This window comes from Staurois parvus, unplaced genomic scaffold (genome assembly GCF_062004578.1).
Source record: "Staurois parvus isolate SC_StPar_1 unplaced genomic scaffold, SC_StPar_1.0 ptg000145l, whole genome shotgun sequence".
NCBI classification, from domain to species: Eukaryota; Metazoa; Chordata; class Amphibia; order Anura; family Ranidae; genus Staurois; species Staurois parvus.
In genome coordinates this window covers 20,084,401-20,107,196 of record NW_028317941.1, presented here as the reverse complement: position 1 = coordinate 20,107,196, position 22,796 = coordinate 20,084,401, and the positions used below count along the sequence as shown (strand labels likewise).

At 41.4% G+C, this 22,796-nt stretch overlaps 1 pseudogene; it reads right to left on the bottom strand.

The window, feature by feature from the left end:
* Positions 1-21,126: 21,126 nt before the first annotated feature.
* LOC149464959 (uncharacterized) lies at positions 21,127-22,165 on the bottom strand (annotated as a pseudogene).
* Between the last annotated feature and the right edge of the window lie 631 nt (positions 22,166-22,796).

Below are 22,796 nucleotides of genomic sequence, written 5' to 3'. Positions count from 1 at the left end.
GCACACAGCAAATGTCCATTCCCCCAGATTCACAGAACAGTCCAGGGGTTTGTTTTTTTGGCAGCTTATTTGCTGGTAGAAACTTGGGAGGGATTTAGGGGTGAAATTAGATACTCCAAAACAGTTGAGAAATAGCAGTCTTAGGACATCTTCTCTTTATGTAATGTGAATACTGGTTAGTCTATTCCCTCACAGCTGTGGGCCATAGGGTAGACTGTAGAACTGTAGTAAAGCTAGTCAAGTTCATGACTGGAGACCATTAAATATCAGTCCATAGGTGCAGCCCCCTTGGGAGCAATCCAACATCCAGTCCCAGAAGCAACCAGCCCCTGACCTCCTCAGCTCATCAGTCCATCCCCATTGGGGGAGAATAGACAGTCACCTCAGGGCTCCACACTATTTAACAGTTCTCCCAGCCACCAACCTGTTACACTTTCCCAGTGATTGGCTGGGCCTTGCTCAGTATTCCAGTCGGTAGTTTAAATGCTCCCTGCCTAAACTCTAGAAGCTTCATTTAGAGGCAGGGAGAAGCAATAAAACTCCAAGCCAGTGCAGCCCTGAGCAGACAAAGGTAGACGATCATTGATCCTTTATTTACAGCGGGAGCCAAAAACTAAATTTGCCTAACAGCCTATCTGGGAGGGTGCTACTGTCAGAATACATTGTCCCAGGGGTGGCTAAACGAAAAAAAAAAATAGTGTATAGCCAACTTTACACTTCTTTCCCTATGGGCCAGCACTGGACAAATTTCCAAGCACCAGCACTGTTACAAAAGAGGACTGAAAGTTTGTGAGCAGGGCTTATATCCCAATATGGGGACACTCATGAATGCATTTGATAATGTCCAGAACTGGCATGGGGCTGCGGTCATGCAAAAAATAAGCATTAATGTGACACCCCAACTTAAAGCAAGCTATTCATCTTGCACGGTTCCACTTTGTACCCTAAGAACACTTTGTACCCTAAGTTGAGCACTCTTCCAATGTAACTATACACCTTCCCTTCTCTTCATGAATGCAGCATTTGTGAGTGGACACTTCAGAACCTGTATACTGCTCCACCAGCACAGACATAATTACCACCTCTCTCCCAGTGACAATGTGAGAATCCGGCCATTCACACAGCGCAGACCTCTAAGGAGCTAATGAGCTTTAACACTGTATTTGGATCCACTTCTGACCTTCTCTCTCTTCCTGTACTTCTAGGCTAGGTCCATAAGTTCCATGTGCCACAATGTTGGTTCCATGTATGGGGTACCGGTCGCTAGGGAGGGGGTCAAGCTCACCAACCCCCTCACTACCAGGGTTACTGTCTCCCATGTTAATGCACTAACTTCCTGCTGGCTGCTATAACATTCTTCACCACTTCACCGGTTACTCATGGCAATGGCAAAATAGCCAAACCTCCTGCTAATGCCTGATCAACCCTTTGTGGTGGCCGTCTAGTGTCTTATCTTCATCCCTGTTTTATACAAGCTCTGTTCTTTGATATGCCATGCATGAACCTCTTTAGAAACTTCAGAACAGGCAGGGTTAATTAACAGCAAAACTCTTCCTTTACTTGTAAAAGCTTCTTACATTTCAGCTCTCAGTATGGTATAGTTCCTCTGGCATAATTTACAGTTCAAGAAACTCTCTTGCCCCCCTAAGTACTGTGTTTCCCCGAAAATAAGACACTGTCTTACATTTTTTTTGGCTCAAAAAAACACAGTAGGTCTTATTTTTGGGGTAGGTCTTATTTTTTAAATGTCCAGGTGTGGACAGGGGGTGCAGAGGTGAGCTGCAGGCAGTTGTGGATGAGGGTTACTATGGAGAGGGCCAGCTGATGACAGTTGTGAGCTGCAGTCAGGTGTTGCAGGGGTGACTTGACAGGCGAGTTTCAGACAGGGTGCAGATATGAGCCACAGGCAGGGTGCAGGGGTGAGTTGCAGATGTGGGATGCCATGGTGAGCTGTGGCCAGGGGGTGCAGAGCTGAGCTGTGGCTGGGATGGGCAGAGGCAAGCTGTGGCCGGGGGGTGCAGAGCTGAGCTGTGGCCAGGGGGTGCAGAGCTGAGCTGTGGCTGGGGGGTGCAAAAGGTGGATTGCAACTCAGCTCACCTCTGCACCCCCCCAGCCGCAGCTCACCTATGCACCCTGTCTGCAACTCACCTGACTCAATTTACCTCTGCAACACCTGACTGCAGCTCACAATTGCACATCCCCCCCTCCACTGCCCTCATATGGTTAGCTAGCTTTGCAAAACACAGCTATCAGCAGCCGGCCCCTCTCTATAATAACTCCCATTTCGGGTCCTATCTTCCCACACAGTGCACCAAGCGCACTTACTCACCGCTCCACCTCTTCCCCACTGGCCGGTGATCACCCCTGGGGCATCGGCTTTCATGCTTTAGAATGCAGGAGGAGATGCCCCACCCTTAAACACACTGCACACTGCACCCCCAGATATCTGTTTCTTCCCTGTCCCACAGTGAGTACAGTGGTAGGGAGGTTCTTTAGGAGCGGATGGTGCTGTCACTTCAGCCGCGCTTCTATGTTTATAAGAGACAGTAGATATGGGTGTGCGCAGTGCCAGTGCCAGAGGTGGCGGAATGGTGTTCTGCCATGTTCTGGCTGAAAAAAAGCCCTGATCACAACTAGGTCTTATTTTCAAGGTAGGTCTTATACTTTAGCAATTCCCAAAAATAGCACTAGGTCTTATTTTCGGAATAGGTCTTATTTTAGGGGAAACAGGGTATCATATCTCAACAATGCAGAAAATCCTTTAAAGTCCATAATGTCCATGTGCTGGGACTGGATTTCCCCCAAGGGACACACTCACATAATGGCAGCATCTCCTCTCTAGATCATCTCTTTCACACAAGTTGATCTCTTTTTATATGTTTCCCCAGCAAAGAGCATGGTTCTGCAGAAAAACCCGGGAAAGTCTGGCTAGCAGAGTTAACCCTAGCTTCTCAGGCAGCACCACTTCTGCTGCAAAACATTAGCTAAGTAGAAGAAAACGGGAACATACACTTAATTCCAGAAATACTGAACACAACCAACACTGTAAAACCTGCTTACAAGTTGGTAACATGCTACCCAGAAAAATGTTCTTTGCACATAAGGCTAAACATAGCAAACAGGGAGTGAAGTAAAGGTGAGTATATGCTGCTGGAGAAAATGTGTAGGGGTCATTAAATGAAACCTATTGCTTTGCTCCACAATTAGCTTTTTTATTTTAGTTTTACACCATTCTTATTGTAAGTACTGTTGTCTTTTTCATAATTAGGAAACACCTCTTATTTTTTAATACAAAGCATGTGTGAAGAGGACAAAAAAAACTTTAACAAACTTATCCAACAAAGCCTGGAATATATAGTATTCATTTCCCATTACACCATTTCTTAAATATTCTACATGATTTACAAATTTTTTACATTTAGAAAAAAATACAAACAATTGACCTTTTACCTAGGATGACATTACTACATCATTAGATTTTGTTTTTTTTTTTAAAGTGATCTTTCCAAAAATATTGTATGTAGACTGGAGGGAAGAAAAAATTGACACCTACAACAGCAGCTCAATTCTGTCAAACGAACACAGTCAAACTATTACAGTTGACGAATTAAAAAGAAATAAATCACCAAAGTCTGTTTAACAGAAGGTAATATATCGTTCTCTAGCTGCGTAATATGATCCCAGTGCTAGCTGTAGAAAAAAAATTGAAAGGCATAAATTCACACACCACATTTTAGGGCAAACTGTGAAAAATAACACAACACCTTTTCTAATGAGTGCTGCTTAAGATATCACTGCAGGAATGCACAATTTCCAAACTATAAAGTCAGTAATAAAGGAAATAGCATCAAAACACACAGATGACTCTGGGGAGGACTGGGAACTTCACACCCTAGTAGTAAGCCCCTTAAAATGATTTGGGATTTACTTGGTTCTATCACATCATATGCACATTGTAAACAGTAAAATGTTGTACAATATGCACGCATTACCTCTATGGTTATATGGATCCTAATTTTATTGTGGAAAATATTCTGGCATATTACATAATAAGAAATTCTGGCACAATATTCAGTTTCAATAACTTTTTTTTTTTTGAGCCATAAAGGGGAAGTTTTAAAGGATAAGTTTACCTTTTTACCAAAGAATATAAATGCACGTATTTTTGCAGGTAAAAAAATGTGCATTTATTATTTTTGGTTGCAGGAGCCTGGGAACCATTGCACTAGTAATCAGCAGATTGCTGGTGCCATGCGGGTCTCCTGCAAATCTGGCAGTATATCTGCTTGCCCGTACTGGATGTATGGGCAAGTAGATATACTGACAGGAAGAATCAATGAACTACCACGGTGCTTCACAGCACCGTGGTAGTTCATTGAAAACTACAAGCAGACTGCTGCTAAGTTATTAACTTACTGGGGACTGTGAATGAGTGACGCTGCCAGGTGGGTGGAGCCCCGCACGACCACGTTTTTTTAAATTTGACAGCTAGTGGGGGGAGAGAAGATCCCTCGCTAGCTGTCAAAGCGGGGGGAGTAGGGGACGGTGCATTCATAACATGTTACACCCTGAATATGGGTGTAACATGTTATGAAAGGTGAACATATCCTTTAAAAACAAAGGTCTGTTATTTGTATTGTAATCAAAGCCCACCTATAGAAAAAATGAAAGCTCTCCCTTGCTGTGGGGTTGCGCCTGCACTGCAAAGGTTAACTGCTCATTTAGGTCTAAAGGAGAGTAAAATCCTTTTTACTTACTCGATCCTCCACTTCCCCTTTATGGGTGTGCTTATCTGAGAAAACCCCTCTTTCCCACCTCCAGATGAAAGAAAACAAATGCCCATGAAGACTGCTGGGATGTATGACATCATTTTGGCCTAAGCCAGAAACCAGGAAGCAACTGGAAAAGGAAATGTAAAAAAATTAAAAACAAGTAAATATACTTGTAACATAAATGTAAGGTTCAGGCAGTTGAGATGTGATCAGTAGAAATATGTCATTGTAGATTTAGTTTCATTCCATGTTATTAAAGATGTGTTCAGAATTCAGTCAGAGACATATGTTCACCAATTAGCATCTGAAAGGGCAGAGCAGCTTCTAGACTGGAGGTGACACCTAGATGCCAATAAGACTTTGCCACCTATGTAGTCAGACTTTGTCACCTTCTGAAAGTTTAAAAGAGAAGCTCCAGCCATTTCAGATTCATGACCCAGCAGGAGACCAGGAGTGTCTGCCAAGCCATGAATTAGATACCCAGATCAAAGGAAAATATTTAATCTCTCATGAAAGCTAAAATATTAGTTGCAGAGAGATGAAAATACTTCCTTCTGACTGGACACACTGTAGGCTACATCGGCATGTAAAACTGTATTTGTATCCTCGGTAGAATCCCAGATAAACGCAGAAAATGGTTACATGGCGCCTGATTGCGACAGCTGAACAGCGATTGGTACTGTTGCGATCGGACTGATGCGCTGGTGTCGGAAATTCTATCCCTGACTTGGTGATTCAAACCGTTCCTGGTCCAATCAACTTTGGGCACTTCAGTACCCAGAACGTCCTGTGGGCTGGTATAGGAACACCCCCCAGGGTTGATTGGCCAAGGGCTAATGTCCAGCCTAAGCCCATATCTCAATAAATTGAGGACCCCGAGATATTCGTACGTGATTCGTACAGAGCCGGTTCTATTGACTGGCGAATTGTGGACTGTCTCTGACTTGCTCCAGTCGCAGTAAAAGTTTTATTTCTGTTTTTATTCCCTTTTATTTTATAGTCAATAGCCAATTGTGTGTCTTTTTGTATTTTCTGTATAATTTGTAACTCTTTATACTTTGTACATATTTTATGCACTGCCCACTTTCGGGATATTAAATCATAAAATTAATAAGTGACTTCTGGGTACTTAGGCTCAGGCTCATATCTCTGGAGAGATTGTTGTATTGCAGTGTCTTTATATGCTCGGTCAAGTTCATTGCCTATCATTGTCTATCTGTATGCAATTGCACTGCGTGTTGGCAGATTGCATGGAGATTGTACAGTAACAGGTCTGCCAGACGGAGATCTATGTGTGTGTGGTGGCCCAGCAGACCATTCTGCGGACAAACTGTTGGGTGGTGGCAAGCTACTGTTTATTGTGTGTCTGGTGTGGGGGTGTGTGGACAGTGGAAGAGTGATTAACACCGGGGTTCTAGCTTGTAGGATAGCTGGAAGAATCCTAGAAGGGTGTGCCAATTGCTAGACTGCTCCCCAACCCTTAGTGTGCACCAGATTGTATATAAGATTCGTATCTACCTGTGTTTGGTCAGCCAGCTGGATTGGAGTGGAGTCTCCCTCTAGGTGGCCAGGGGTAGTGCGGGCTGTGAAAGTATATCACGGCCAGTCTTATATATTCAATGTAAGTCCCCCTCATTCCCTCTTTACCCCAATTCATGGCCGGACGTGCACGCCTCGGTTAGCTAGTCGCTGTGGGCATGAGCGTGTGGATGGGATCCGTGACAATACTATACCTTTCTACCTATTTAATAAGGCTAGCAGCATAAGGATTAAAAATAGTTATTGTTGATTGGGATAGCAAAGTTCCCATTTATTAGTTAATTTTAAAAATAATTTGGAATGTATTTAAAATTGAAGCTTTCATTAAAATAATACCTTGTGATCCTGCCATGGAGGTCTTTGTTCAGACACTTCCTGTTATAGAGTGATAGCACTCTGCGGTCCTGCTTTGTTATCCTGTCAAAGGAATTTCTGATGGAGACTACAAGTTCCACGTACATTATGTGTAATGGTGACGCATACTGAGCCCCTCAGAAAGCTATGCGAAAGGGCAAGGATGCCATGTTGTTCAGAATTCAGCCATGACAGTTTGTAACACAAGTTGGTGAATTACAACAGTGGCCCCCTTTTTCATCTCCTCAATCCTTCTTCAGTTCATACAATACAAAAACTGTTAGCTGGTGCCAGAACCTCCTTATCAGGTCAGGACACGTGCAGACCCTCTCATGCCTATTAACCAAATCCACACTTCAATCCAGAAACCTTAAAACAAATGTCTGACTTGCCCACTTGAGTAACTGGAATTTTACCAGATACTTGGTCGGGTCCCAGGCACATCAGTCATTTAACATCTATAAATACCTTATCTGACGTAGCAATACACATTGCTGTTTCTTTCCTCTGGATAGATTTCATAAACCCAGCGTATTTCATAACTCATGAAAAATTAACAGCACAGCCAGAATAAGGACATATTTTCTTTCCCCAGGTTAATTTGTAGTTTAAGTCCAAACACCGCTATATTAGATGATATGGGGAGCCACTGAAACACCTTATCCCTCCTGCGTAAAGTGGATATCCGAAACATGCCATGTTTATATTCATTCTGAAGGTCATTCAGTGCTGGTCAAAGTTATAAACATTAGCAGACTGTAACCTGTAGGTATTCAAAGATATTAACCTCATCCCCACCGCCCTATAGCAGATATACTGCTACAGGGCGGCAGGGGTACGCAAAATCACATATATATGCGTGATTTTGCATGTCCGCATAGGGGGCACGCACGAGACGCACGTGCGCCCTACCCGCGCTGCCATTCGCAGCTGTCAATCACCGGGTCCCACCCAGTGATTACCTGCTGGCGCCTGGAGCTTACAGAGGATCTCCAACAGGGAGGAGGGCTGCTTTGTTTACTAAAAGTCCTCCTCCCTGTCAGCTCGGTCACACTGCTCTGGATGGCTGTGCACAGCAGAGCCATCCAGAGCAATGTGCTTACAGTGAAGCACCAACACACCGCCCCCCAGTAAAACACTCCCAGCACACAGTTAACTCTTTGATTGGCCCTTGTGTTAACCCCTTCCTGCCCAGTGTCATTAGTACAGTGTCCGTGCTTTTTTTAGCACTGATCACTGTATTGGTGTCAGTGACACCAAGTCAGTTCCCCTCAGTGCCAGAATGCCCGCCGTAGATCTGCAGTCCTGCTATAAGTCACTGATCGCTGCCGTTATTAGTAAACGCTATAACTTTCACGTAAACCAATTAATTTACACGTATTGGGATTTTTTTGAGCAAAGACATATAGCAGAAATTAGAATTGTTACATTTTTTATGTAACATGTAACAAGTAACATGTTTAATAGCAAAAAGTAAAAAATATAGTTTTTTTTCTCAAAATTGTCTTTTTTTTTATAGCAAAAAAAAATGCACAGTTGATCAACTACCACCGAAAGAAAGCTCAATTTGTGGGAAAAAAGGACATACATTTCATTTGGGTGCAGTGTTGCATGACCGTGCAATTGTCAGTTAAAATAATGCAGCGTGGTAACACAAAAAATGGCCTGGTCAGGAAGAGGGGTAAATCCTCAGGATGGGCAAGTGGTTAATACCTACAGAAACGTATAGCTGGGACATGGCCGTATACATAGTGTCACCCAGCAGCCACACCCTAGACCGAATGATTGGTCAAGTAATTTCTGTCAACACCTTCATTACCTACAAGAAAAAGAGACTGCCCCTGCAGTGGACAGCTCTCATTTAAAGTGGTAGTAAACCTACCTTGTTTACTTGTACCTACAGGTAAGCCTAAAATAAGGCTTACCTGAAACAAGGCTTACCTGTAGGTACAGTAAATATCTCCTAAATGTGCACCTTTTAGGAGGTATTTACTATAGTAGCAGCCAGTGACATCACAGGCGCATCTCATTGGACTGTGCGCCATCAATTGAGAGAGCTGTGCCACGGCCGTAACTCTCGCATACATGTGCGGGAGGGACGTCATCATAGCTCGGCCAGTCTAAGAGCCAAAGCCCACAAATCCAGAAAGAAGCCCGGGTGAAGATGGAAGCCCTGTGACAGCGCGACACTGGAGGGGTTCATTCTAAGGTAAGTCTTTCATAATGTGCTAATATCTGATGCATACTAGTACATGATGTTATTTTGCAGGGGCCATTTTTTTAAAACATTTTTGGTGGTTTACTACAGCTTTAACATCAAACTAAGGAACACCTAAGAGGACTTAAAGTAGAGCTCAACCCAAAAGGGGAAGTTCTGCTTTAAAGACTGATATCCCGTTCCCCATTAAGGATTGGCACTTTTGGGGGGGCGGGGGAAGGGGAGCGGGTACTGGAATTTGACAGGTACTCGCTCCCACTTCCGCTCCGAACACCTAGGTTATCAGAAGTGGAAGGTGTCCTCCCTTCCTCCCTCCCCATAGTCTTTTGGGACATGTGACAGGTCCCAGAAGACTACAGGACCATCAGGAAGCGCAGCGCTACTTGAGCATGCGCAGTGGGTACCCGGCTGTGAAGCCACAAGCTGTCACAGCTGGGTGCCCACACTGAAGATGCCGGCACCCGGGGAGAGAAGACGGCCGGTAAAATGGGCAGCAAGGGACACAACACGGGACTGAGGTGTTGGTTATGTGGTATAGAAGACACTGGTAGTGATAGCAGAATTCAGGCTTTACTTGTGTGGCTTAAGTTACAAACATACAGAGCACATTGCACAGCAGACATGTTACAGACACATTACTTCCTGAAGAGATGATAGAGAGGAAGAAAGAAGCAGCAAGTTTTACACATACACAACTAGTAACCTTTAGCGTACAGTGCCATCTACTGGTCAAGTGATATTAACACACAATACTATATATAGTACATTATAGTACATGCTGTTGCATTCCCAACACGAGGGACAGGTGAGTGTGTGTTTTTTAAAAGTCAGAAACTACAGTTTTTGTAGCTGCTGACTTTTATTTTTTGACAGCATGAGTGGAACTCCGCTTTAAGAGAGGCTTTGTACCATCTTGCTTGTTCATTGGACTCTGAAAACCAGGACTTGCAAGTACTTTCATTTTTCACACTTTTGTCTTGCAGTTGCCTTGTTGTCTCTTTGTTTCTTTGTAATACCTTTTTTTGGTAAATATTTTATTTGCACCATTTACCTTTTAATTATTAAACTATATTTTGAAAAGTGCTAAAACTGTCTCTAATGCCAACTAAAGGAATCTCTGTCTCTTGAAGAGTGCTACTGTAGTCTAAATCTCTGGACATACCTATCTGTGGTGACAGTGTGTTTACAAAAGTTCATTTTAAAATCATAGTTGCTATTGCTAACATTGAGAAAGTTTCCTACTTCTTGGCTGGCAATTTAGATTGGGGTCCAGCACGCTGAAAAATCTTTGTGCAGGGTGAGGCTGAGAGTGGCATTGTTGTGTATCAGTGACAGTTCAGTGTGAGGTTGGCCAGTCATTTGTCAGAAACCGGTGAAAAGGGCAGTGGTCTGACCCGCATTTGTCACAGCATGGTCCTCTGAAATGAGTACATGTAGGCGGGAAGTGTATACAAAGAGGCATCAAGATGTCAGCAGCACTGAAATGAAACAAAGAATTAAAAAATAAGTTGAAAACAATTTCTTTTAATGGCAGATGTTTACGATACACAGTGCTTTAGAAAACGAAATGTCAGTAAATTAAGATTAACATCTACTGTATGACTTCGTAAGTAAGCCGTTAGAATCCCTAAAACACGGTTCAAGTTCTGGTGGATAAATCATACGGAAACAGAAGAGCTATTCTCCATGAGGCACAATTAGAGACAATAAGATTTTGTATTAGAGGCAGGAGAATTCTGTGCATTCCTTTATTGACAGTATGGTTTCCTAAAGATCAGAGTCCTAAAGCTCTCATTAATTTTCCCTTTATTAGACATTAATGTAAATGAATACCATTAAGCAATACTGTATATGTGCAGCTAAGCATCCAAATTGATGTATTGTGGCACATTTATAGCTATGTTGTATTGAGGCCATATAAGCATACTTGGTGTGGCAATTTCATTTTTATCTATGTCATGGAGGAACATTTAGCCAATCTGCCACATAAACTGCTAAAGATGGCTGCACATACCTTCAGGAGCTTCAAAGCCCCACCACTATGCCTGAATGTGAGCCATTCTGATGGGCAAAGCTTGGGCAATCCTAATAGTGTCCAAACCTGTTCACTAATCTTGCCAATCTTGCTTTTTGCACGTTCTTATTGGTGAAGGCTTGTCGTGATGCCCAATAGTAATGTGTGGCAAGGGTTTGCCCATCAGATTCTGGTATATTGTTGGTGGAGGTACGTGTAGGTGGCTGTATTTTATATGTGACAGTATATTTTTTCCTAGTGAAAGGGTTGATTTAAAGTAGAACTCCAGCATTAGGGTGACTCAGTTACAGTATGTAAATCTCATTGCCTACATGGTCAGGGGAATTCAAAACAGCCCTAATGGCACTTTTCTGGCAAGAAGCATTCTCATCAGTGTTGGTAACATTACTGATAGAGATGAGCGAATTTCTCAAAAATTCGATTCGGCTGATTCGGCGAATTCCAGTATGAAATTCGATTCGATGCGAATTAATTCGCTACGAATTTAACTTATTAAAAGGGTTTCTAGGCTTCAGAGAGCCTTTAAATTAGTGCAGAACACTGTACCTTTAATTTAAATGCCCTTGGAGATGAAAACAAATGGAAACAAATAGATACAATGCTTCAACCGCTGTATGGAGTGAGTGTCCCAGAACTGTCAGAAATAGTCTATTTCTGACAGTTCTATGACATTCCCTCCATACAGCGGTTTCAACCGCTGTATGGAGTGAATGTCCCAGAACTGTCATAAATAGTCTATTTCTGACAGTTATGGGACATTCACTCCATACAGCGGTTTCAACCGCTGTATGGAGGGAATGTCATATAACTGTCAGAAATAGACTATTTCTAACAGTTCTGGGACACTCACTCCATACAGCGGTTGAAACATTGTATCTATTTGTTTCCATAAATGGATCCATTTATGGAAACAAATAGATACAATGTTTCAACCGCTGTATGGAGTGAGTGTCCCAGAACTGTCATAAATAGTCTATTTCTGACAGTTCTATGACATTCCCTCCATACAGCGGTTTCAACCGCTGTATGGAGTGAATGTCCCAGAACTGTCATAAATAGTCTATTTCTGACAGTTATGGGACATTCACTCCATACAGCGGTTGAAACATTGTATCTATTTTTTTCCATAAATGACATTCTGCAGATACACTTAGAGGAGCGCTGCAGATACACTTTTTTCCGGCTTGGAATTATTCTTATTTTCATCCTACTTCTTCTTCTTCTTCATCCTCATCCTCTTCTTCTTCTTATGAGGATGAAGAAGAAGAAGAAGAAGAAGTAGGATGAAAATAAGATTAATTCCAAGCTGGCAAAAAGTGTATCTGCAGCGCTCCTCTAAGTGTATCTGCAGAATGTCATTTATGGAAACAAATAGACACAATGTTTCAACCGCTGTATGGAGTGAGTGTCCCAGAACTGTCATAAATAGTCTATTTCTGACAGTTATGGAACATTCACTCCATACAGCGGTTGAAACATTGTATCTATTTTTTTCCATAAATGACATTCTGCAGATACACTTAGAGGAGCGCTGCAGATACACTTTTTGCCGGCTTGGAATTATTCTTATTTTCATCCTACTTCTTCTTCTTCTTCATCCTCATCCTCTTCTTCTTCTTATGAGGATGAGGATGAAGAAGAAGAAGATGAAGAAGAAGTAGGATGAAAATAAGATTAATTCCAAGCTGGCAAAAAGTGTATCTGCAGCGCTCCTCTAAGTGTATTTGCAGAATGTCATTTATGGAAAAAAATAGATACAATGTTTCAACCGCTGTATGGAGTGAATGTCCCAGAACTGTCAGAAATAGTCTATTTCTGACAGTTATGGGACATTCACTCCATACAGCGGTTTCAACCGCTGTATGGAGGGAATGTCATAGAACTGTCAGAAATAGACTATTTATGACAGTTCTGGGACATTCCTTCCATACAGCGGTTGAAACATTGTATCTATTTGTTTCCATAAATGGATCCATTTATGGAAACAAATAGATACAATGTTTCAACCGCTGTACGGAAGGAATGTCCCAGAACTGTTAGAAATAGTCTATTTCTGACAGTTCTATGACATTCCCTCCATACAGCGGTTGAAACCGCTGTATGGAGTGAATGTCCCAGAACTGTCAGAAATAGTCTATTTCTGACAGTTATGGGACATTCACTCCATACAGCAGTTTCAACCGCTGTATGGAGGGAATGTCATAGAACTGTCAGAAATAGACTATTTCTAACAGTTCTGGGACATTCCTTCCATACAGCGGTTGAAACATTGTATCTATTTGTTTCCATAAATGGATCCATTTATGGAAACAAATAGATACAATGTTTCAACCGCTGTATGGAAGGAATGTCCCAGAACTGTCAGAAATAGTCTATTTCTGACAGTTCTGGGACATTCACTCCATACAGCGGTTTCAACCGCCGTATGGAGGGAATGTCCCAGAACTGTCATAAATAGTCTATTTCTGACAGTTCTGGGACATTCCCTCCATACAGCGGTTTCCGGCAAAAAGTGTATGTGCAGAGTTCCTCTATTCTGCAGATACACTTAGAGGAGCTCTGCAGATACACTTAGAGGAGCTCTGCACATACACTTTTTGCCGGCTTGGAATTATTCTTATTTTCATCCTACTTCTTCTTCTTCTTCTTCTTCTTCTTCATCCTCATCCTCTTCTTCTTCTTCTGAGGATGAGGATGAGGATGAAGAAGAAGAAGAAGAAGTAGGATGAAAATAAGATTAATTCCAAGCCGGCAAAAAGTGTATGTGCAGAGCTCCTCTAAGTGTATGTGCAGAGCTCCTCTAAGTGTATCTGCAGAATAGAGGAACTCTGCACATACACTTTTTGCCGGCTTGGAATTATTCTTATTTTCATCCTACTTCTTCTTCTTCTTCTTCATCCTCATCCTCTTCTTCTTCTTCTGAGGATGAGGATGAGGATGAAGAAGAAGAAGAAGAAGTAGGATGAAAATAAGATTAATTCCAAGCCGGCAAAAAGTGTATGTGCAGAGCTCCTCTAAGTGTATGTGCAGAGCTCCTCTAAGTGTATCTGCAGAATAGAGGAACTCTGCACATACACTTTTTGCTGGCTTGGAATTATTCTTATTTTCATCCTACTTCTTCTTCTTCTTCTTCTTCATCCTCTTCTTCTTCTTCTGAGGATGAGGATGAGGATGAAGAAGAAGAAGAAGAAGTAGGATGAAAATAATATTAATTCCAAGCCGGCAAAAAGTGTATGTGCAGAGCTCCTCTAAGTGTATCTGCAGAGCTCCTCTAAGTGTATCTGCAGAATAGAGGAACTCTGCACATACACTTTTTGCCGGCTTGGAATTATTCTTATTTTCATCCTACTTCTTCTTCTTCTTCATCCTCATCCTCTTCTTCTTCTTCTGAGGATGAGGATGAAGAAGAAGAAGAAGTAGGATGAAAATAAGATTAATTCCAAGCCGGCAAAAAGTGTATGTGCAGAGCTCCTCTAAGTGTATCTGCAGAATAGAGGAACTCTGCACATACACTTTTTGCCGGCTTGGAATTATTCTTATTTTCATCCTACTTCTTCTTCTTCTTCTTCTTCTTCATCCTCATCCTCTTCTTCTTCTTCTGAGGATGAGGATGAAGAAGAAGAAGAAGAAGTAGGATGAAAATAAGATTAATTACAAGCCGGCAAAAAGTGTATGTGCAGAGCTCCTCTAAGTGTATGTGCAGAGCTCCTCTAAGTGTATCTGCAGAATAGAGGAACTCTGCACATACACTTTTTGCTGGCTTGGAATTATTCTTATTTTCATCCTACTTCTTCTTCTTCTTCATCCTCATCCTCTTCTTCTTCTTCTGAGGATGAGGATGAGGATGAAGAAGAAGAAGAAGAAGTAGGATGAAAATAAGAATAATTCCAAGCCGGCAAAAAGTGTATGTGCAGAGTTCCTCTATTTCTGACAGTTCTCTGACAGCTTCTTCACATGTACAGCGGTTGAAACATCTGTATCCTAAATGGAAACTAATAGATACAATGTTTCAACCGCTAAACATGTGTTCCTTCTGTCAGAGAACTGTCAGAAATAGCGGAGCTCACTGCAGGGACACTTTTGCCGGCTGATCGGGAAATATTCGATTCGCGCACCCGAAGTAGGCAAAATTTCGGATTCGACGCGAATCGAATATTTCCTGAAATTCGACTCGAATTCCGGTTCGCCTGGTTCGATTCGCTCATCTCTAATTACTGACATGTGCAGCAAATTCAGGTAGTTCTTCCTCATAGTACTTTAAGAACCCATCTCAATGGCAGCAACAAATTCTTATAAGATTTGTTGGGTTAAGAGCACAAATTAGTACACAGGTGTGAGATTGCAAAAAAATGTATCCACATTGTATTTACTTACATGGACCTTTGATGCTTGCGCAGTGAATGCAAATGTCATACAGATTATCCAACATCATTGTTAGGACCCATGGGAAGAGAATATTCTATTTATATATAATATATTTATTTATTGTTTTTACAGATCCCCCACTCTTCATGAAGCTCTGCATCAGCAGATCACTTCCAATAGTGTTCTATTGCTGCTGGGAGATGCTGGACAGAGCTAGAAGAGCTCTGTTCCAGCCTCTGTACTCAGAGGAACTGATAGAGAAGCACAGTGGCTTAGTGGATAGCTCTCCTGCCTTGCAGAACTGGGATCCAACCAGGACACTACCTGCATGACATTTGCATGCTCTTGCTTTCCTTGTGTGAGTTTCCCTTGGGTATTTAGGTTTCCTTCCACATTATAAAGGCATGCTGGATAGGTTATTGGCTCCTGTCTATATTCATCTTTGCTAGTTCATCTTTGCTTATTCAGATCGCTCATGTTTGGTAGTGTAGCCAGGTGCTGTGCTGCAGTAATATAGTGATGGAGACATAGCCCTTTAATTTTTTCTCCCTCTACTGAAATACTGATGTTATGCTGCACCATCCTACTCCAGCCAGAAGGGGGAGAGCTAGCACCAAGCAATCCCATAGACTTCTATGCAGATCATTTAGAATCCTGGGAGTTGTTTTTTGAGACAGCAGCCATATGATGGCTACAGTATAATGATTACAGTACAGATCCCAATATGCACCGTGCAGTAGGAGGAGTGAAGAGATGATGAGTGAAGAGTTCTTCCTCTTGGCACCAAGGGAGTTAGAGAGAGAGCACCTCTGTCTGAATATTCGCTTACCAGCTGGAAACTAGACCAGGAGAGATCAGAGCCTGAGACTGGGAGTAAGGACATTCAGGGGGCAGCACAGCACTGCCCACATCATAACCAGGGCTGCTGTTAGAAACCATGGGGCCCCATACAGCCAACCTGAAAGGGTCCCTCTCCAAATAAACACAGTTTACTATGCTTCAGTTATGAATGATCACTCATTGTGTTCATTCAGGAAAGAAAGGGGCTGGTAAATGTGACATATTTACCGGACCCTTCCCCCGTTCTCCATCCTGAAGGATCCTATTGTGTGCAGCTGCTGGTGAGAATGAGAGGAGGGAAGCCGGCAGCACTGTAGGGTGGGGAAACACAGGAGGGTCTGGGCTGCAGGGGGAAACATATGATGCAGAGGGCGGATGATGGGTGTGGAATGGGGGACCTATTATTGGAACCGATCCCCAATATGGCTCTCTCTGTAGCAGCTGAAAGCCAGCAGGAGGGAGAAGAGAAGAAGCCAGATTTCGGCCGCCGTAGAGAGTCATATAGGGGATCAGTTCCAGTAACTGCCCCCCGCCATGTCGATCACCCTCCCTGCCCACATCTGATTCACCCAGTTACCTGGGCCCCTTGCAAACCTGGGCCCTGTACAGGAGGACTGGTGGTCCCCCACTTATCCACGGCCCTAATCATAACACCCGCACCACTTCTGCGTAGAGACTGGAGCATCCACTCACCCTCTGCTGTTCCACCACTAGTCACCAAAGGCTTTTGGGGAGAGACCGAGGAGGCCCGTCTTCTACAGCAAGAGGTTACAGCATCCCAGGGATTGGTGAGAAGGATATTTGCCCATTGTTGATATTGCTAGCAGGAACTGAGCCACTCAGAGCAGGACACCAAATGTACCCAATCCACACTGCACCCATTTTGCACCCCACACTGCACTTTTTCCAAACCTAGACTGCACCTATAGCAACTCTATACCGCATTATACTGAACCTTTCCCTCATCTGCACTCCATCTACTCTGCCAAGACTATGCCAAAGCTATACTGCATGCAGGTTAACTGGGACTGTTGTTAAGTGAACCAATGCTCTTAAAGGGCAGCAAAGTGACTAAATGGTTAGCACTTCCGCCTGGCAGTACTAGGGTCATTGGTTCGAATCCCAGCCACGGCGCCTCCTGCCTGGAGTTTGCATGTTCTCCCTGTTTCCTCCGGGTACTCCGGTTTCCTCCCACACTCCAAAGACATGCTGGTAGGTTAATTGGATCCTGTCTAAATTGGCCCTAGTATGTGTATGTATGAATGTGAGTTAGGGACCTTTGATTGTATACCCCCTGAGGGTTAGGGACTGATGTGAATGTACAATATATATGTAATTCACTGCGTAAATTGACGGCGCTATATAAGTACCCAAAATAAATAAATAAAATAAATAAAGGGCCCCAATGATAGCTAGCAGAAGAACATCTCAAAGGGCGGCCCCTCCTGTAATAATTATTCTGCAAGTCCCCTTTGTTCCCCTGCCTGTTTTCTTCGATATATAGTGCCACTACTGGAAACTAAGTAGCTTTAGTAATTTCCTGTGATATTGTATGTTTTTACAACTGGTGTGTTAGAGGGGCTAAGGTTTTTTTGGAAAAGGTTGAGGAAAAGAACTGAGGGACCATTCTAATCAGCAGCTCCTATGGGGGTAGCACTACAGCAGTCATTTTTTTTCCATACTGTTTCCTTTGATATATAAACAGTTTCTTAACAAATGCACCTGTTATTCAGCCATTTGCTTTTTGGCCTCTTAGAAACTGTTGCTTTATACTGTTTTTACGCACATACTTCTGACAACTGTTCTAATATGAATCATCCTTGCAGCTGTGTTTGTAAATGTAATTTTTTTTTTAAATAACTTTCTCATGTGATGTTGCCATTGGTTTGTCCATCCCCTTTAATAATGCCATGCAAAATTTAACAAAGTAAAGGTTTATTTCTGACTTGCTGTCATGAGCTATTGTACTTTAAACATAGTCATTGCATTTTCAAGAAAGGGCAAATGAATAAAGCAGAGAGATAAATGACTGGATATGTTTTTTGACTCTTTCATTAATGCCCTGGGAGCCCACGAGCCCAAGGTTCCTGATATGAAAATAGTGACATTCGCTGTCAAAACCAGAAATCTGGCATATTCCTGCAACAATGTAGAGTATATTCTCTTTTGGTTAGAGAGGCTCATTGTGTTACTTTGAGGTTGGCTGGGTTGATGGACAAACTAGAGCTCCATTCTCAGAGGTGAAAGCTAACATTTGAAAATTAGGCCATTTGGATTGCGGGGGCTGGTTTTACTGCTCTCTCCATATACCCAATGAATAGGAAATGTACAAAATAAAAAATTAGTAACTTACATTTCTTAGACACCTAGTCATTTTTGCCAAACTATATAACATTTGAATTTAGGAATTCTATCAGAGGAATCCAATAAAGATAATATAACATTTTTTAGTGGTTTGGCCCCTTTAAAATCAGCCTGTGCCTAATTTAGGAAATCCTTGCAACAGTTTTGAAAAGCTTTTCAATGCATGTGTGAGATTCAGGTAGTTCATACTATCACCACTTTTAAATTCTGATGCTATGTAAGATAAGTATATTGGTGCTAATTAAGAACAGCTCTGAAATGGCATAGAGAGATACATCAATGCCAGAATGGGGCATTTTGTGCTGGGAAGTTGTCATGAATATCCCTCTATCATTCTTCCAAAGTCAGAAAATGATCCTCCACCAAAGGTTAGATACATATCTACCAGAGAGCGCCTTCTCTGGTCACAGGTTTTGCTACTGTATATACAGTTCTACATAGGGCTTACCTTTACATTGACTAGTGTCTGTGTGGATTTTAATTTTGATTTGATTTACCTGTGTACAAAAATTAAATAACATTTAAATAACATTCTCATTTGTATAACACATGAATGGGTGTAAATTGCATGTTTTGTGCTCGCTCATGAAACAAGCAAACAACGTATTTCGAAACTTGCAATGCCATTCATTGTTAATGGCACCCCAAACTCAGCAATCAAGACAGCACATTTAGAAATGAAAAATTGGGCAGCAAACGTGGAAAAATACACAGTTGAGAAATGTGGAAATTTCAAAAAGAAACTTGAATTTCTTTGTTGCGTTTGCCACAGGTAGGGTAGCCTAATGAATACAGTATGTTGCTCTTCGTGTGATGCACAATTTACGATACGTATCGTTACTAATCGAATTTCGAATTACATTTTCAGTATTCAGAGATTTGAATGTATCATAATCTCCGAATCACAATAGTAACAAATTTCAAGGAGTCTGAAATAAATTATATAACGAAAACAACAAATTAATTTGTATTCATTCGTTTCATTCATTTGCAACTTCAGAGGGTTTTATAAGGTCAATAATATGTGGCATGCTCTGTATTGTTATGGCCAAAGCTAAAAGTCAAGCAAAATATCAAAGTTACAAGCAAGTGGCATCAAAGTCTCAAGTCGCAAACAAGTCCCGAAATCATTGTAAACAAGTACTGTACATATTTATATATTTACTTTATTTTATGAATTAACGAATTAAAAAGGGTATAAAAGCTTTCAGGTGGACTTGATTGTTAAAGGTCTACTGTCCAGAATGTTGTGTAAATGAAAAATGCCATAGAAAAATATTGTTTTCTCTTCAATGAATGCCCATATTTTTTTTTTTTTTACTTTATTTCTTTATTAGTTGTAGAAATAAGTACAGGAATAATAATAGTTCAGTAAGGGGTTTCATGTAATAGAATAAACAAGATGTCATATCACATATAACAAATACATAGTTTGGTATGTCAGAAGTATCAAGCCATTGGTACGATTGCTAATCTGGGTCTAAACCAGTGGTTCTTAACCTGGGTTCGATCGAACCCCAGGGGTTCGGTGAGTCAGTCTCGCGGGTTCGGCGGAGGTGAAGACCCACACCTGACTCATATGATTCATGCAGTAAATATTCATTATTATGTTTTTGTTTTTGTGTGAAAATCATGTTTTAATGGTTTTGTTCTTTGTTCTTAACGGTTTTGTTCATTTTGTGCACCTATGTATAAATATATACCTAAATATATACCTATGTTTTGAATTTTAAAAATCATATTTTATTTTTCCAATTAAGAAGGGTTCGATGAATGCGCATATGAAACTGGTGGGGTTCAGTACCTCCAACAAGGTTAAGAACCACTGGTCTAAACAGTGGAAAAAGAAGATCCAGCCAAAAAATTCACACCCCCTTACAGTGTGTTTTGTCAAGAGAAGGAAGAAAGGAGTCCCTAGTTACAGAGATGCTAATGGTTAATATGTTTGTCAGTTTAACCTGCGTTTATACATGTAGAAAAAAGGATCAAGCATGGCAAATTTGATTAGGGAGCTAAAGCAGTTTTAAACCTAAAAGCAAACATTTATTATATTACATCTTGCCAATTCTTATGCCCGTACACACTATAATAAAATCAGACGAACGTATTCGTCCGACGAGCAATCGTGCAATTTTCTGACGGTGTGTACATCATTTTCTACAGCCGATTCCGATCTTACAAACAAAAATTAACGATGGTGCAAACATCAAAATTTTTTTCGTTTGTGAACAGAACGAATGATTTTTGTTTAATGTGTACAGTTTTCGTACAAGAAGAATTGGATACGAAAGACCGCGCATGATCGGAAGCTGCTTATGACCCGGAAGAACCTAAAGAAAATAAACACCACGGAATATTTGTAGCATTACAGCCATTAATGTCATTAAGCATGTTTTCTTCACCCAACCCCCAAAAAACTAACATAACATATGTCACTGCATCACAATTAATGTGTGTGTTTGCTTGTTGTTGTAAAAATAAAACCACAAATAAAAAAATTATGTTTTCAACAATAACTTTATTATTCACAATATTCCCATTATACCATGGTCCAAAAAAACCCATAACCATGATGAACAAAGTGCACAACATAATGCTTTATAACATGTCCAGAAAACAAAGAAAAACAGAACATTAAACTAAAGATTGGTGTAATGATAATCCTGGCACCATGACGAGGATTGACAATCAGGTGCAGGATAATGCCATTGTAGTGTGTGCTGCAGTGATGAAGATGGTGTTGGTGTTGTTGGAGGTGGCATTGGAGGTGCAGGTTGTGATTCTGCAATGCAGGTGTTTGGGGTAATTTCACCTTTTGCCCCTTTATTCATTACTTGGAGCAGCAGGCACTCTGCCATTTGTCTCTGGTGAACAGAAATGTTTCACAGTTTATTGGCAGTCAATATTCCAAAGGCATCCTGTTCATCGGCTCTCCTCTGTAGGGCTGCTGAAGCTTGTGTAAGGAAGGATGTAGTAGCATCATCCAGATTTTTCCTTTTTCTTAGTCTAGCCACAGGTGTTCTTGGTGGTGACATGATGGTTCCATCTGAAATTTCCTAGGGATGGAAGTAGTATTTAACAAATCATCCAAAATTCTAAAGTACTTACAGATGAGAGGCATATATATAGGCAAATAGTGCATAATAGTAGGAATGGATCATTTCAGGAATAAAAGGTGTTAAAAAATAAACTATTTTACCGGTGTTACTGATAGCTCCTGTGTCAGTGGTAGTTCCTGTGTCACTGATTGCTCCTGTGTCAGTGGTAGCTCCTCTGGGTCATCTCCATACAGTTCAGGTGACGACTCAGTTGAAGTTGATGGAAGAGTTGACAATGAGGTTCTGGAGTCACAATGATCAGTGAGAAAGGGCAAGCTGTTAAAGTTCCAAAGTATTGGTACATAGATGTCATCTGCTGCAGCCCCTGACTGTTCAGATGCACTGATTTTGTTTTGTTCTTTTTTAAACACTGTCCTCAGATTAGCAATTTTTGTTTAACATAATTGATATTTGCTTGTGGACAGACAGCTTTGCACATTTCAGCAAGCTTGTTGTAGGCCTCATGCTTTTTATTTTTGTCCGAGTAGTCCTTGGCCTTGACTTTCCACAAACAAGGCATCTGCTTGTATTGGTCAATGAACAATGGCAAGAATTCAGGCGATGTAAATTTGTCTGCCATGGCTCCTGTCAAAGAAATCCAACATATCATGCCTTATCAGTATGATATTGCATGAACTATTAATATATTGAATTTAAGCCTAAAGAGAACATGTCAAGGCTTACCTTCGTTCGTGACATTTCTTTAGAAGATGAAATGTTCTGAGTTTCGTAACGAAATATTCGTTGTGACTCAACGATCACTCGGTATGGAAGCTAGTGAGTGTGCGTCGTGAGCTCTGCCCCTGTCACACCCTACCCGCACTGTGTATGTGAATTATCACCAGCAAGCAGCATGGAGGACACAGAAGAGACACAGCCTTCCAAGACAGAGCACAGCAAGAAGGTTTCCAGAAATATAAAAAAGGCTACAGCCATGAGCAGAGGATAAATGCTGGAGCTTGTGTTTCTGCTTGAAAGAAATGACTATGATAGCAAACTTAAAAACTACAGAAAGCCAAATACAAGAAAAGATAAGATTCTAGATGAAGTGATAGAAGCTCTCAAGAATAAATATGGCATCCTACATTAAAAAGATCAACTCTGGAAAAGATGGTCAGATCCTAAACGCAGGGAATAGGCCCAACTAGGTCCCATCCACCAACTCATCCAAAAAGTAAGTTTTTTAATTTTTATTTATTTTTTTTTACTTT